Genomic DNA, 14,509 nt, shown 5'->3' with positions numbered 1-14,509 from the left:
CTTTTTAAAATGAAAAATGTCCCCATGTATTATTTAATTTTATATGATGATGTCTCTGTTAGTTTAAACTTTGGCTTTGTCGGTTTCCTGTTATATTTAATTTGCTTGCATTTTTCGCAATTATCTATAACTAGCTGTACATGTTCCCATAATTTTGGATAGTATATTTTATCCTAAGTGTATTGAAGAACCCCCAAAGGTGATCTAGTGACCGATGCCCAGTGCATACTTAAATTATGGAGGCAACACTTCTCCAGCCTGCTGAATGGCAGTGAATGCACAACACCAGGAGAAGGCGAACCCGATTCCCCAATCGATGACGATGGACCAAACGTTCCATTGCCCGACCATGAAGAAGTTCGAATAGCAATTACCCGCCTGAAGAACAACAAAGCGGCGGGGGCCGATGGATTGCCTGCCGAGCTATTCAAACACGGCGGCGAAGAACTGATAAGCAGCATGCATCAGCTTCTTTGTAAAATGTGGTCGGACGAAAGCCTGTCCAACGATTGGAATTTATATGTGCTCTGCCCAATCCACAAAAGGGGAGACCTCATAATTTGCGCCAACTAGAGGGGGATAAGCCTCCTCAACATCGCATATAAGGTTCTATCGAGCGTATTGTGTGAAAGATTAAAGCCCACCGTCAACAAACTGATTGGACCTTATCAGTGTTGCTTCAGACCTGAAAATCAACAACCGACCAGATATTCACCATGCGCAAAATCTTGAAAAAGACCCGTGAAAGAAGAATCGACACACACCACCTCTTCGTCGATTTCAAAGCTGCTTTGGACAGCACGAAAAGGAGGAGCTGCCTTTATGCCGCGATGTCTGAATTTGGTATCCCCGCAAAACTAATACGGCTGTTGTAAACTGACGTTGAGTAACACCAAAAGCTCCGTCAGGATCGGGAAGGACCTCTCCGAGCCGTTCGATACCAAACGAAGTTTCAGACAAGGCGACTCCCTATCGTGCGACTTCTTCAACCTGCTTCTGGAGAAAATAGTTCGAGCTGCAGAACTAAATAGAGAAGGTACCATCTTCTATAAGAGTGTACAGCTGCTGGCGTATGCCGATGATATTGATATCATCGGCCTCAACACCCGCGCCGTTAGTTCTGCTTTCTCCAGGCTGGACAAGGAAGCACAGAAAATGGGTCTGGCAGTGAACGAGGGCAAAACGAAATATCTCCTGTCATCAAACAAACAGGCGTAAACACCACCAACAATGTCAGCCTGGAAATCCAACGCAGGATTGCTCTTGCCAACAGGTGCTACTTCGGACTGAGTAGGCAATTGAAAAGTAAAGTCCTCTCTCGACAAGCAAAAACCAAACTCTATAAGTCGCTCATAATTCCCGTCCTGCTATATGGTGCAGAGGCTGGGACGATGTCAACAACTGATGAGTCGACGTTGAGAGTTTTCGAGAGAAAAGTTCTGCGAAAGATTTATGGTCCTTTGCGCATTGGCCACGGCGAATGTTGCATTCGATGGAACGATGAGCTGTACGAGATATACGACGACATTGACATAGTTCAGCGAATTAAAAGACAGCGGCTACGCTGGCTAGGTCATGTTGTCCGGATGGATGAAAACACTCCAGCTCTGAAAGTATTCGACGCAATACCGCCGGGGGAAGCAGAGGAAGAGGAAGACCTCCACTCCGTTGGAAGAACCAAGTGGAGAAGGACCTGGCTTCGCTGGGAATATCCAATTGGCGCCACGTAGCGAAAAGAAGAAACGACTGGCGCGCTGTTGTTAACTCGGCTATAATCGCGTAAGCGGTGTCTACGCCAATTAAGAAGAAGAAGAACTGTATTGTAAGTCTCGTTTATTCCACTATGCATTGACTCATTACTATGGTAAGAAATTTGTTTATGTAGGTCTTCTTCTTGTATAATTTCTGTTGCTCTTCTTCTTCTACTGTTCTTTTTTTGTACATTTTATGAATTGCAGCTTGCTATTGCAAGAAAACATGCTTATAAGTATTAGTTGAGTTTTGTGATAATCGGCCTCCTCCACTTCGGAAAAAATACCCACTTTGCCCCTGTCAACGGCCTGAAATAGGTTATTGAATATATAATGGCTAGAAATTCTTTATCTGTTGTAGCGTATTTCTGTTCATGGTTATTTAACGTTCTGCTAATGTAGCACACTGGCTTATCTTGTTGAAAAAGCCTTTTGCATAATCACTTGCATCCGTTGTAATAGTAAACTCCTTATCATATTCAAGGAATTTTAAAATGGGATGTGATGAAATTAATGTTTTCAAATTTTCAAAACTAGCTATGTACTGCGGATCTCTTGAATTTATTTTATAACCTTTTTTAAATATTTAATCATTGGATAGGCAACTTTCGAATAGTCTTTAATAAATTTCCTATAATAACCAGTGGCTCCCAAGAAACTTTTTAATTGTTTTTCAGTTCTAGGTATTTTCAAATTTTGTATTGCTGTTATCTTGTCCTGATTTGGCTTAAGCCCCTCTTTTGTCAAGGTATGCCCCAAAAATTTTCTTTTCATCTTTAGAAAACTACATTTATCGACTTGAATTTTTAAATTATGTTTCTTTAAATTTAAAAAAAATTTCTCTAATGAGTTTAAATGTTCCTCTAATGACGCTGAAAAGATTAATACGTCGTCCAAATAAACGCCACATATCTTATTTATGTATTCTCTTAATATGTCATTCATTAATCGTTGAAAGGTAGCCGGAGCATGTTTTAGTCCGAAGGGCATTCTTATATATTCGTATAATCCCACCGGGGATACAAAAGCTGTCTTTTCAATATCCTTTTTATCCATTAAAATTTGATGGTAACTTTTGGCTAGATCAAGAGTGCTAAAGTACTGCGCCTTGCCCAACTTGTCTAAGATTCCATTAATGTTTGGCAAAGAATATTTATCATCGACAGTTATTTGATTTCGTCTACGGTAATCAATTACTAACCGAAATTTTTTATATGCCACGCTATCACATTTTTTTGGTGCTATGATAATAGGTGAACTATATTTACTCCTACTTTTCCGAATTATACCTTGTTTTTCCAGCTCCTTAATTTGCCTTATGGCTTCTTCCTCATGTTTCGGAGGTAACCTTTATATTTTTGAATTGATTTGCTGGTTTGTGGTGGTTATTATTTCGTGGACCACCGTTTTGTGTTTCTCAAGGCATCTTCTTCTTTATACATTAATTTTTCATACTTCTTTAGCAATTTTCAACCTTTTTTCGTTCATTTGATTTTAAATGATCCAATTGAATGTTTTGCATTTTACTTTCTTCCAATGCATATACTTGCTCTTGGATAGTTTTTATGTAGAATGGAAGATTCGCACCATTTTTTAAAATTATTGTCATATTTTCGACATCAATTGTTTTTACATTTATAAAAATGAAATCATTTCCTATCAGTAAATCATATGGTTTATTAAAATCCATTAATAACCATCTCATTCTGGCGTTTTCCGGATATTTGAATTCTTTTGGACAAGGGCTTTTCACCTTAATATGTATTTGGTGATTCAATTATTCCGTTTAAAGTATGTATTTATCATAGTGCTTTCACTTTCAAGCACTGGCAATTTAAATTTTTCAAAACTAGATTTTTTCATTATGCTTATGGTTGAGTCGGAGTCAACCAGAGCATAAAATTGTTTTCCAAAAATCGTTAATACAATTATAATTTTAAAATTTGTAAAAAACTCTTCGTTCGTATTGGATTCTTGTAGATCACCTCTTCTACTCATTCCGTCCACGTCCATGGGTTCAGGTCCCCTTCTTTGAAATTGTTGTCGACTATTTTACGAGCATCTTTGCTGTCTCGAGTAATTAAAATAGTTTTGGTTAGCTTGAGTTTGCCTTGAAAAATTTTGATGACTTTTCCCCGATGGCTGCCTTGCATGGTTATTTTGTTGTTCAAAGGAACTCATTTGATGTTGTCCAGATTGTGGAGGATACTTATGACCTGAGGAATTTTGGTTTTGTGAACGATAACGTCCTGAGAAGGTTTGATTTTGTTGTAAGCGATATTGCCCCGAAAGTGGTCTGTTTTGATAAGTGGTATGTTCCCTTTGTCCCGAACGAAAATTTTTATTGTTAATACTATTTATTTATTTACAACAGTTTACACAGCAATAAATTACAGCATAAACTTTAAAATGACACTAGCTGCAAGGCTTTCAGTCAGTTAATACTATTATTTCTGGTATTAACCAAATTTAAATTTATAAATTTCATTTGTTATGTCAGTCAATGATGTGATTGGTTGCACTGTATATGCAAATGTCCCTGCTGCTAATTGTTTTATTCGCCGAATTAGCATTCCCGAAAAAATTTCTTTCATAGTGTCACCACTTAGTGCACTATAATCTGTTATCTATTATTTCTTTTATTCTTCTACTTAATTCCGCTATGCTGTGTACTCTAAGTTCCGAAATTTCTTTCGTGATCGTCATTTGATCTTTTGTGGGTCTGTAATGCTGCCTTAGCTTAGCTTTACAACTAACCCAATCTTGAGGTGGGTTTGTTTGCAAAAAATTTTTTGCTGAATCACCGATTTTTAGACCATAGATCACCCTAAAAAATATTTCTTCCTGACCTACATAGTCTCTCCGTACTCCGTCAATTGCCTCAATGAAGGATGGCAATTTTTTTACATTCCCTTCAAAGGAAGCTCAATATTGTAAATCTTTTTCTATTCTTTGCCTAATTGACAATTGGTTATTGGCTAATTAAAGATGCTAAGCATCGAGCTAATAATTCTATTTGTTCTGCCATTATACTTGGAGTGTTTTTAAATTTAATTTAATTCAGATTAATATTAATTATTATTATTTTTTTTTCAAACTTATAAAATAACTGCTTTTGGCAAAATACTTTTGTATAATTGTATATTCTGAAGTTAATTAGTTTAAGCGAGTATAGGTGTACATACTTTTAAATTTTAATATTTTAATATCTAGAGTGTAATATGTATTAGTGTTTTTGTACCTTACTGTTGTTGCTGCTGTTACTGTTATTGTTACTTTTGCTGCTACTCCTGTTGTTGTTATTCTTGCCTTTGCTGCAATTTTTATTTTATTTTATTTTTTTTTCAAATTTTTAACCTGATTTCTGTGGCGTTTTTCCTTTCTCTTGTTTTACGCAAAATTCTTGTTTATTTTTTAATTAATGCATTGTTTTTTCTATTGTTTTAATACTTTATTCATATTTCCATTTGCTTTCTGTGGCGTTTTTCTTTTCTTTTGTTTTAAGCAAAATTCTTGCTTATTTTTAAAATTCATGCAATGTTTTTTCTATTGTTTTAATGCTTTATTCATATTTTTATTTGCTGAAGAAGAGTTGTTTCACCTTTCAATTTGATCACAGTAGGTTATTACTACTTCTTTATTTATTTATTACTTTTTTCGGTTTTCGGTCGCGGTATTTAATTGAAACAAGAACTGGGTTCTTTACGAAATCCGACTGCGCCAGTTACGTTTTCTGTTGACGGAACAGAAAATGTTTTTTTTTTAATAAAAAACCTTGATTCCCCGTACTGTGCGGTTTGCCGTCAGGTTCTTTATTAAATTGTCATTTCATTCTTAAACTATGCTTAGCGTAATTTACTTAGAGCCGTTGTGCTGATTCGACATTTTATTATTACTGTCAACGGCTCGGCATAACTCAAGTAATCAATTTAATATTTAGGTAATACGATACCAAGAACGTTTATTCATGTATATGTATACATATATACACGATCATGGTACCGTATTTGGTTATGCTATTTTGCAACTTTTGTATATATATACATAGGTTGTCAAAAAAGTCTTGCGGTATTTTCGCTAGTTGGCGCTGAAAGCGCGTAGTTCTAGTTTTATTCGTCGCATCGGGTCATGCTATACCTTTTTGGAAAGCTCATTTCACGCGCTAACACGCATTTGTTTGATTGTCGTTTCTTTCAGGTCGTTCGTGAGTTATAGCGTCGCAAACATGGAGCAAAATAAAGAGAAAATACGGCATATTTTACAGTACTACTACGATAAAGGCAAAAATGCATCTCAAACCGTCAATAAAATTTGTGCAGTTTATGGAGGATGGGGTCATGTGTAGAAGTTCACGCAAGTGAGGAAAGTTCTCTGATCGCCATTCACTTGGGAGTGGCCAGAAACGATTCTTTTACATATGACTCAAGCAGCTCACGACTTCCGGTCTTTGACCAAGTATCCTCTGGGTAGCCTAAGAACATCCGTTCGAAGGTGAGCTAAAGTGAGAAGGCGAAACATCTTCTGCACAGGGTTGTGCGCTGGGTTTGGGACCCGCCACGTAAAAAGCCTATCCCAATGAAAAGCGACAAACAGCCTCGGATGAGAAACCCCTCTTTTGATGACGACCATGGCAAACGAAATAAGGACAACGATATCAGGGCATGCACCTGGAATGTCCGGTCCCTTAATTGGGAAGGTGCCGCTGCCCAGCTGGCTGATGTCCTCGTGAAAATAAAGGCTGACATCACCGCCGTCCAAGAAATGCGATGGACGGGACAAGGACAGAGACGAGTAGGTCCTTGTGACATTTGCTACAGTGGCCATAAAAAGGAGCGCAAGTTTGGTGTGGGATTCGTGGCGGGAGAGAGACTCCGTCGCCGAGTACTATCATTCACTCCGCTGAATGAACGTCTAGCCACAATCCGCATCAAAGCGAGGTTCTTCAACATATCGCTGATCTGCGCCCACGCTCCGACGGATGAGAAGGACGATGTGACCAAAGATGCCTTTTATGAGTGCTTGGAACGCACTTATCAGAGATGCCCCCGCCACGATGTCAAAATCGTGCTTGGCGACTTTAACGCCAGGGTGGGCAAAGAAGGTATCTTTGGCACTACGGTCGGTAAATTCAGCCTCCACGAGGAAACATCCCCAAATGGGTTGAGGCTGATCGACTTCGCCGGGGCCCGAAATATCTGTTGTTATCTGTAGTACTAGATTCCAGCACAAAAAAATTCATCAGGCTACCTGGCTGTCTCCGGATCGAAAAACTACCAACCAGATCGATCATGTTGTGATAGACGGAAGACACGTCTCCAGTGTTTTAGATGTGCGTGCGCTCCGAGGTCCTAACATCGACTCGGACCACTATCTTGTTGTAGCCAAGATTCGCACCCGTCTCTGTGCAGCAACAAACGCACGCCAACAAACACAAGGAAGGTTCGACGTCGAAAAGCTGCAATCACAACAGACTGCCAAACGTTTTTCTATTCGTCTTGCACTCCTGCTCTCTGAGAGCACTCATCAACAACTCGGTATAAGGGAACTGTGGGACGGCATTTCAAACTCCTTACGTACAGCTGCAACCGAAACCCTTGGTTTTCGGAAAGTGCAAAAGAACAACTGGTACGACGAGGAGTGCCGCGCCGCAGCGGAGAGAAAACAGACTGCCTACCTCGCAACGTTACGATCGACCACTACACGTGCGGGATGGGATAGATACCGAGAGTTGAAGAGGGAAGCGAGACGCATTTGTAGACAGAAAAAGAAGGAGGCCGAAATGCGTGAGTACGAAGAGCTTGATAAGCTGGCCGACAGGGGTAATGCTCGAAAATTCTACGAAAAAATGCGGCGGCTTACAGAAGGTTTCAAGACCGGAGCATACTCTTGTAGAACCCCCAAAGGTGATCTAGTCACCGATGCCCAGAGCATACTTAAATTATGGAGGGAACACTTCTCCAGCCTGCTGAATGGCAGTGAACGCACAACACCAGGAGAAGGCGAACCCGATTCCCCAATCGATGACAATGGAGCAGACGTTCCATTGCCCGACCATGAAGAAGTTCGAATAGCAATTACCCGCCTGAAGAACAGCAAAGCGGCGGGGGCCGATGGATTACCGGCCGAGGTATTCAAACACGGCGGCGAAGAACTGATAAGGAGCATGCATCAGCTTCTTTGTAAAATATGGTCGGACGAAAGCATGCCCAACGATTGGAATTTAAGTGTGCTATGCCCAATCCATAAAAAAGGAGACCCCACAATCTGCGCCAACTACTGTGGGATTAGCCTCCTCAACATCGCATATAAGGTTCTATCGAGCGTATTGTGTGAAAGATTAAAGCCCACCGTCAACAAACTGATTGGACCTTATCAGTGTGGCTTTAGACCTGGAAAATCAACAACCGACCAGATATTCACCATGCGTTAAATCTTGAAAAAGACCCGTGAAAGGAGAATCGACACACACCACCTCTCCGTCGATTTCAAAGCTGCTTTCAACAGCACGAAAAGGAACTGCCTCTATGCCGCGATGTCTGAATTTGGTATCCCCGCAAAACTAAAACGGCTGTGTAAACTGACGTTGAGCAACACGAAGAGCTCCGTCAGAGTCGGGAAGGACCTCTCCGAGCCGTTCGATACCAAACGAGGTTTCAGACAAGGCGATTCCCTATCGTGTGACTTTTTCAACCTGCTTCTGGAGAAAATAGATCGAGCTGCAGAACTTAGTAGAGAAGGTACCATCTTTTATAAGAGTCTACAGCTGCTGGCGTATACTGATGATATTGATATCATCGGCCTTAACACCCGCGCCGTTAGTTCTGCTTTCTCCAGACTAGACAAGGAAGCAAAACAAATGGGTCTGGCAGTGAACGAGGGCAAGACGAAATATCTCCTGTCATCAAGCAAACAGTCGTCGCACTCGCGACTTGGCACTCACGTCACTGTTGACAGTCATAACTTTGAAGTTGTAGATAATTTCGTCTATTTAGGAACCAGTTTTAACACCACCAACAATGTCAGCCTGGAAATCCAACGCAAGATTGCTCTCGCAAACAGGTGCTACTTCGGACTGAGTAGGCAATAGAAAAGTAAAGTCCTCTTTTGACGAACAAAAGCCAAACTCTATAAGTCGCTCATAATTCCCGTCCTGCTATATGGTGCAGAGGCTTGGACGATGTCAACACTGATGAGTCGACGTTGCGAGTTTTTGAGAGAAAAGTTCTGCGAAAGATTTATGGTCCTTTGCGCGTTGGCCACGGCGAATATCGCATTCGATGGAACGACGAGCTGTACGAGATATACGACGACATTGACATAGTTCAGCGAATTAAAAGACAGCGGCTACGCTGGCTAGGTCATGTTGTCCAAATGGACGAAAACACTCCAGCTCTGAAAGTATTCGACGCTGTACCCGCCGGGGGAAGCAGAGGAAGAGGAAGACCTCCACTCCGTTGGAAGGACCAAGTGGAAAAGGACCTGGCTACGCTTGGAATATCCAATTGGCGCCACGTAGCGAAAAGGAGAAACGACTGGCGCGCTGTTGTTAACTCGGCTATAATCGCGTAAGCGGTGTCTACGCCAATTAAGAAGAAGAAGTTTATGGACCCGATACAGTTTCCATTTCCACCGAACAACGATGGTTTCAACGTTTTCGTTCTGGTGTAGAGGTGGTCGAAGATGCGCCACGCTCCGGAAGGCTTGTCGTCGAAAATTGCTATAAAATCGTTGAATTGGTCGAAAGAGACCGGCATAGTAGAAAAAAATAAAATAAAATAAAAATAAATAAAATTCAATAAAAATACCGCAAGACTTTTTTGACAACCTATTATAAATGTGTGTTTGTATATACACGATCATGGTACCGTATTTGGTTATGCTATTTTGCAACTTTTGTATATATGTATTTATAGTTGCAAAATACACATATTTACAATTATTATTTAATTATTTAAAATATGCTTCTTCGCAGTATTGTGGGAGTGGTGGAGTCATCTGATGACGCAACTCGCGCGAACTGTGTGCAGATTGCACAGCCGTAGAGACTAGTGCCGCAGTGTTGCGTTGGTCCACTCTCTATAGGTCTTAAGGCCTGAGCAGGTCATAAGATGGCTCCATCCATTGCATGTATTACACCTAACCGAGGTGGAGTACGGATGGAGCCTTTTAGCGCAAACGCAGCAGAAAAATTCCTCAGGGATCGTATTGGACTCAATGCCAGCTGAGGAACCTAACAACATAGCACCCACTTAAAGCAACGTTGTAGACATAACTCTGTACACAAGTAGAGATACTTTGGTAGAAAACTGGAGGGTGCTAAGCACACCGTCGTTCTCTGACCACAGCTACATCTACTTCTCCCTTAGATCGGATGAGAAGATCAGAATCGAGGTTACGAGAAATCCTATTAGACAAGAGACTTAGATCTTACGTGTATAATTCACACGAAGAACTTGAAAAGGGCGTGACTTTATTTAGGAATGCCCTAAATACGGCTCTTCACTACGCATGCCCTACACTGCGACTCAAGCGACTTCCTGGTGGAACAAGGAGTTTGGATCTTGCAGACGAAAAGTACGTGAATGCTTCAATGGGGCCAAGCTAGTAGAAAGCAAGGACGGTTGGAACATATATATAAAGATCTTCTAAAGGACTACAAGAAGTTGGTGCGCACGACAAAGCGAGAATCCTGGAAAAACCTTTCTAATGGATTTGTTAAGACCAACGAGGTAGCGAGACTTAAGAAAATAATATCCAAATGACCCGCCTCGCCCAGTCTAATTCGCAAAAGTAGTGGATAGTGGACGGACAACTTCCAAGACCCATTGGAATCCTAGTCAGTGCGTACCATAGAACTGCAACGAGTAATAAATTTGTGTTTATACTTAAGTACTTATCCGTTACTCTGTCTGATTCTGTCAGTTCAGTTCATGTACACGAAGTGAACTGTTTGTCTTCAAATCAGCGATAGAGAAAAACTTTGGATCACTAGCGATCAGCTTATACCTGATTTGTTTATGAACGTTCGTGTCAGCAGAAAATACCCATAGAGATGCAAACTCATGCTTCAATGATTGAAATGATCGACAGAGTTTGGTTTGTATATCATCCCCTAAACACTGATTGACTAGTGCACTTTTGTTCTGTTTCAAATATTTACATATGTTTGTGTATGCATGTATGTATGTATATATGTACATATGTTATAGGTATAATGGAAATTCCATCGAGTACATACATACAACAAATGTATGTACATGTATATATATGTATGTACATATGTACGTATTCGATGCAATTTCCATTGTTTACGCTTCGAAAATTTGTAACATGCGCACATTTTCGAAGCTGATACATTTTTTGCCACACATGATTCAAATCAGTCCAGCAGAAAATGGTTGTTGTTTGCTGTATTCATAGATTTACCTATAGATTTACTTATAGTTTACCCAAAGTTTCATTTTAATTCAAACAATCGTCGCAACGCTCTGAAGGGGTTATGTACAGTTAGGTGGAAAAAAAGGCATTTTTCAAGATTTTTTTCTCCGGTCCGCAAAAAAAAAAGGCCTCTTGCGGTGAGCACGATATCTCTGGACTCATCAACAATGCAAAAACCAAATAAATTTCATTAATATATTAAATAATCTAGTGATTGATCGAAGGAATTAGCAAAAAAATTTTTCGACAAAATGGCGGCTACTCAAAGCAAAAGTTTCGATTTTCGACCAAAATTCGGGTCTTTAATTATTTATAAAAATTTCGAAATTTTTATTTCATTGGATGGGGAAATCCTTCTATTAATTACTAAACAATATAGCTTAGAAGCTTGTGTAAAAATTTCAGACCGATCGGTTCAGCCGTTTCTGAGAAATCTTGCTCACCGACTTTGAAAACACCGTTTCGAGAAAAACGAGTTTATAGTTTCGACGGCGCGCCTTCACTAATGTGTCTATAGCTTCGAAAATAATCGTCGCATCGACTTGAAATTTTGCGTGTGTATACTCAGATATATATATAATAAGAAAATGCAAAAAAAGATCGATTTTTTGAAAATCGATTGCAACCGCAGCCAGCCATACGTTTACACGATCGTGATTGCCGAAGAACAGATTGTTCGTATTACATCAGGTCTGTTGACGCTGGCGGCAACACGAATTGACTAACATTGTTGTCTATGCTGAACTGAATTGATTTGATTGTGTTTTTGGCACGACTGTTTGTTCTGATTTTATCATACTCGTTGCAGCTCTCTGGTGCGTGCTTTCCAGGCTGTAAGATCGCGGTAAGTCCTAGCTATGAAGGGAGGAGTGCGGTAAACGTTCCCAAACACATCTTTACGGAGAGTAAAATAAAATGAGCAAATCGATCATTCGACCCACACAAATAGTTTTCATACCGAAATCAGATAGGAAAAGCCCAACCTATTCTGAAGACCAACCTACCAATAAGCTTAAGCTTCTTCGAGCTAGATGGTAGTGAAAATCTGAGACGCGCACATTAGAGCCGCAGCGCCTGTTAGAAACCTTTCCAAAGCGCAGCACTCATACGAAGGGCTGATCAGTAGAGACAGCTTTTTATACACTTCTTCTTCTTCTTAATTGGCGTAGACACCGCTTACGCGATTATAACCGAGTTAACAACAGCGCGCCAGTCGTTTCTTCTTTTCGCTACGTGGCGCCAATTGGATATTCCAAGCGAAGCCAGGTCCTTCTCCACTTGGTCCTTCCAACGGAGTGGAGGTCTTCCTCTTCCTCTGCTTCCCCCGGCGGGTACTGCGTCGAATACTTTCAGAGCTGGAGTGTTTTCATCCATCCGGACAACATGACCTAGCCAGCGTAGCCGCTGTCTTTTAATTCGCTGAACTAAGTCAATGTCGTCATATATCTCGTACAGCTCATCGTTCCATCGGATGCGATATTCGCCGTGGCCAATGCGCAAAGGACTATAAATCTTTCGCAGAACTTTTCTCTCGAAAACTCGTAACGTCGACTCATCGGTTGCTGTCATCGCCCAAGCCTCTGCACCAAATAGAAGGACGGGAATTATGAGCGACTTATAGAGTTTAGCTTTTGTTCGTCGAGAGAGGACTTTACTTTTCAATTGCCTACTCAGTCCGAAGTAGCACCTGTTGGCATGAGCAATCTTGCGTTGGATTTCCAGGCTGACATTATTGGTGGTGTTAATGCTGGTTCCTAAATAGACGAAATTATCTACAACTTCAAAGTTATGACTGTCAACAGTGACGTGAGAGCCAAGTTGCGACTGCGACGACTGTTTGTTCGATGACAGGAGATATTTCGTTTTGCCCTCGTTCACTACCAGACCCATTTTCTCTGCTTCCTTGTCCAGCCTAGAGAAAGCAGAACTAACGGCGCGGGTGTTAAGGCCGATGATATCAATATCGTCGGCATACGCCAGCAGCTGTACACTCTTATAGAAGATGGTACCTTCTCTGTTTAGTTCTGCAGCTCGAACTATTTTCTCCAGGAGCAGGTTGAAGAAGTCGCACGATAGGGAGTCGCCTTGTCTGAAACCTCGTTTGGTATCGAACGGCTCGGAGAGGTCCTTCCCGATTCTGACGAAGCTTTTGGTGGTGCTCAACGTCAGCTTACACAGCCGTATCAGTTTTGCGGGGATACCAAATTCAGACATCGCGGCATAAAGGCAGCTCCTTTTCGTGCTGTCGAAAGCAGCTTTGAAATTGACGAAGAGGTGGTGTGTCGATTCTTCTTTCACGAGTCTTTTCCAAGATTTGGCGCATGGTGAATATCTGGTCGGTTGCTGATTTTCCAGGTCTGGCGCCACACTGATAAGGTCCAATCAGTTTGTTGACGGTGGGATTTATTGGATTATGGATTGGGCATAGCACACCTAAACTCCAATCGTTGGGCATGCTTTCGTCCGACCATATTTTACAAAGAAGCTCATGCATGCTCCCTATTAGTTCTTCGCCGCCGTGTTTGAATAGCTCGGCCGGTAGTGTGTCGGCCCCTGCCGCTTTGTTGTTCTTGAGGCGGGCAATTACTATTCGAACTTCTTCATGTTCGGGTAATGGAACGTCTGCTCCATCGTCATCGATTGGGGAATCGGGTTCGCCTTCTCCTGGTGTTGTGCGTTCACTGCCATTCAGCAGGCTGGAGAAGTGTTCCCTCCATAATTTAAGTATGCTCTGGGCATCGGTCACTAGATTACCTTTGGGGGTTCTACAAGAGTATGCTCCGGTCTTGAAACCTTCTGTAAGCCGCCGCATTTTTTCGTAAAATTTTCGAGCATTAACCCTGTCGGCCAGCTTGTCAAGCTCTTCGTACTCACGCATTTCGGCCTCTTTCTTCTTCTGTCTGCAAATGCGTCTCGCTTCCCTCTTCAACTCTCGGTATCTATCCCGTCCCGCACGTGTAGTGGTCACTCGTAACGTTGCGAGGTAGGCAGCTTGTTTTCTCTCCGCTGCGACACGGCACTCCTCGTCGTACCAGCTGTTCTTTTGCTCTTTCCGAAAACCAATGGTTTCGGTTGCAGCTGTACGTAAGGAATTTGAAATGCCGTCCCACTGTTCCCTTATACCGAGTTGTTGACGAGTGCTCTCAGAGAGCAGGAGTGCAAGCCGAGTAGAAAATCGTTCGGCTGTCTGTTGTGATTGCAGCTTCTCGACGTCGAACCTACCTTGTGTTTTTTGGCGGGCGTTTTTTGCTGCACAGAGGCGAGTGCGAGTCTTAGCTGCAACAAGATAGTGGTCCGAGTCGATGTTAGGACCTCGGAGC

The 14,509-nt window shown here is 41.5% G+C and overlaps 1 long non-coding RNA gene across 1 annotated transcript; it reads left to right on the top strand.

The window, feature by feature from the left end:
* The first annotated feature begins 1,219 nt into the window (after positions 1 to 1,219).
* LOC126765993 (uncharacterized) lies at positions 1,220 to 9,555 on the top strand. The gene is made up of 2 exons (XR_007668694.1): positions 1,220 to 1,273; positions 8,811 to 9,555. It is a non-coding gene; the product is annotated as an uncharacterized LOC126765993 (long non-coding RNA).
* Positions 9,556 to 14,509: the final 4,954 nt, after the last annotated feature.

Source organism: Bactrocera neohumeralis, unplaced genomic scaffold (genome assembly GCF_024586455.1).
Source record: "Bactrocera neohumeralis isolate Rockhampton unplaced genomic scaffold, APGP_CSIRO_Bneo_wtdbg2-racon-allhic-juicebox.fasta_v2 cluster11, whole genome shotgun sequence".
NCBI lineage: Eukaryota > Metazoa > Arthropoda > Insecta > Diptera > Tephritidae > Bactrocera > Bactrocera neohumeralis.
The sequence above is the reverse complement of the archived record's forward strand: the minus strand, read 5'-3'. Positions and strand labels throughout refer to the sequence as shown.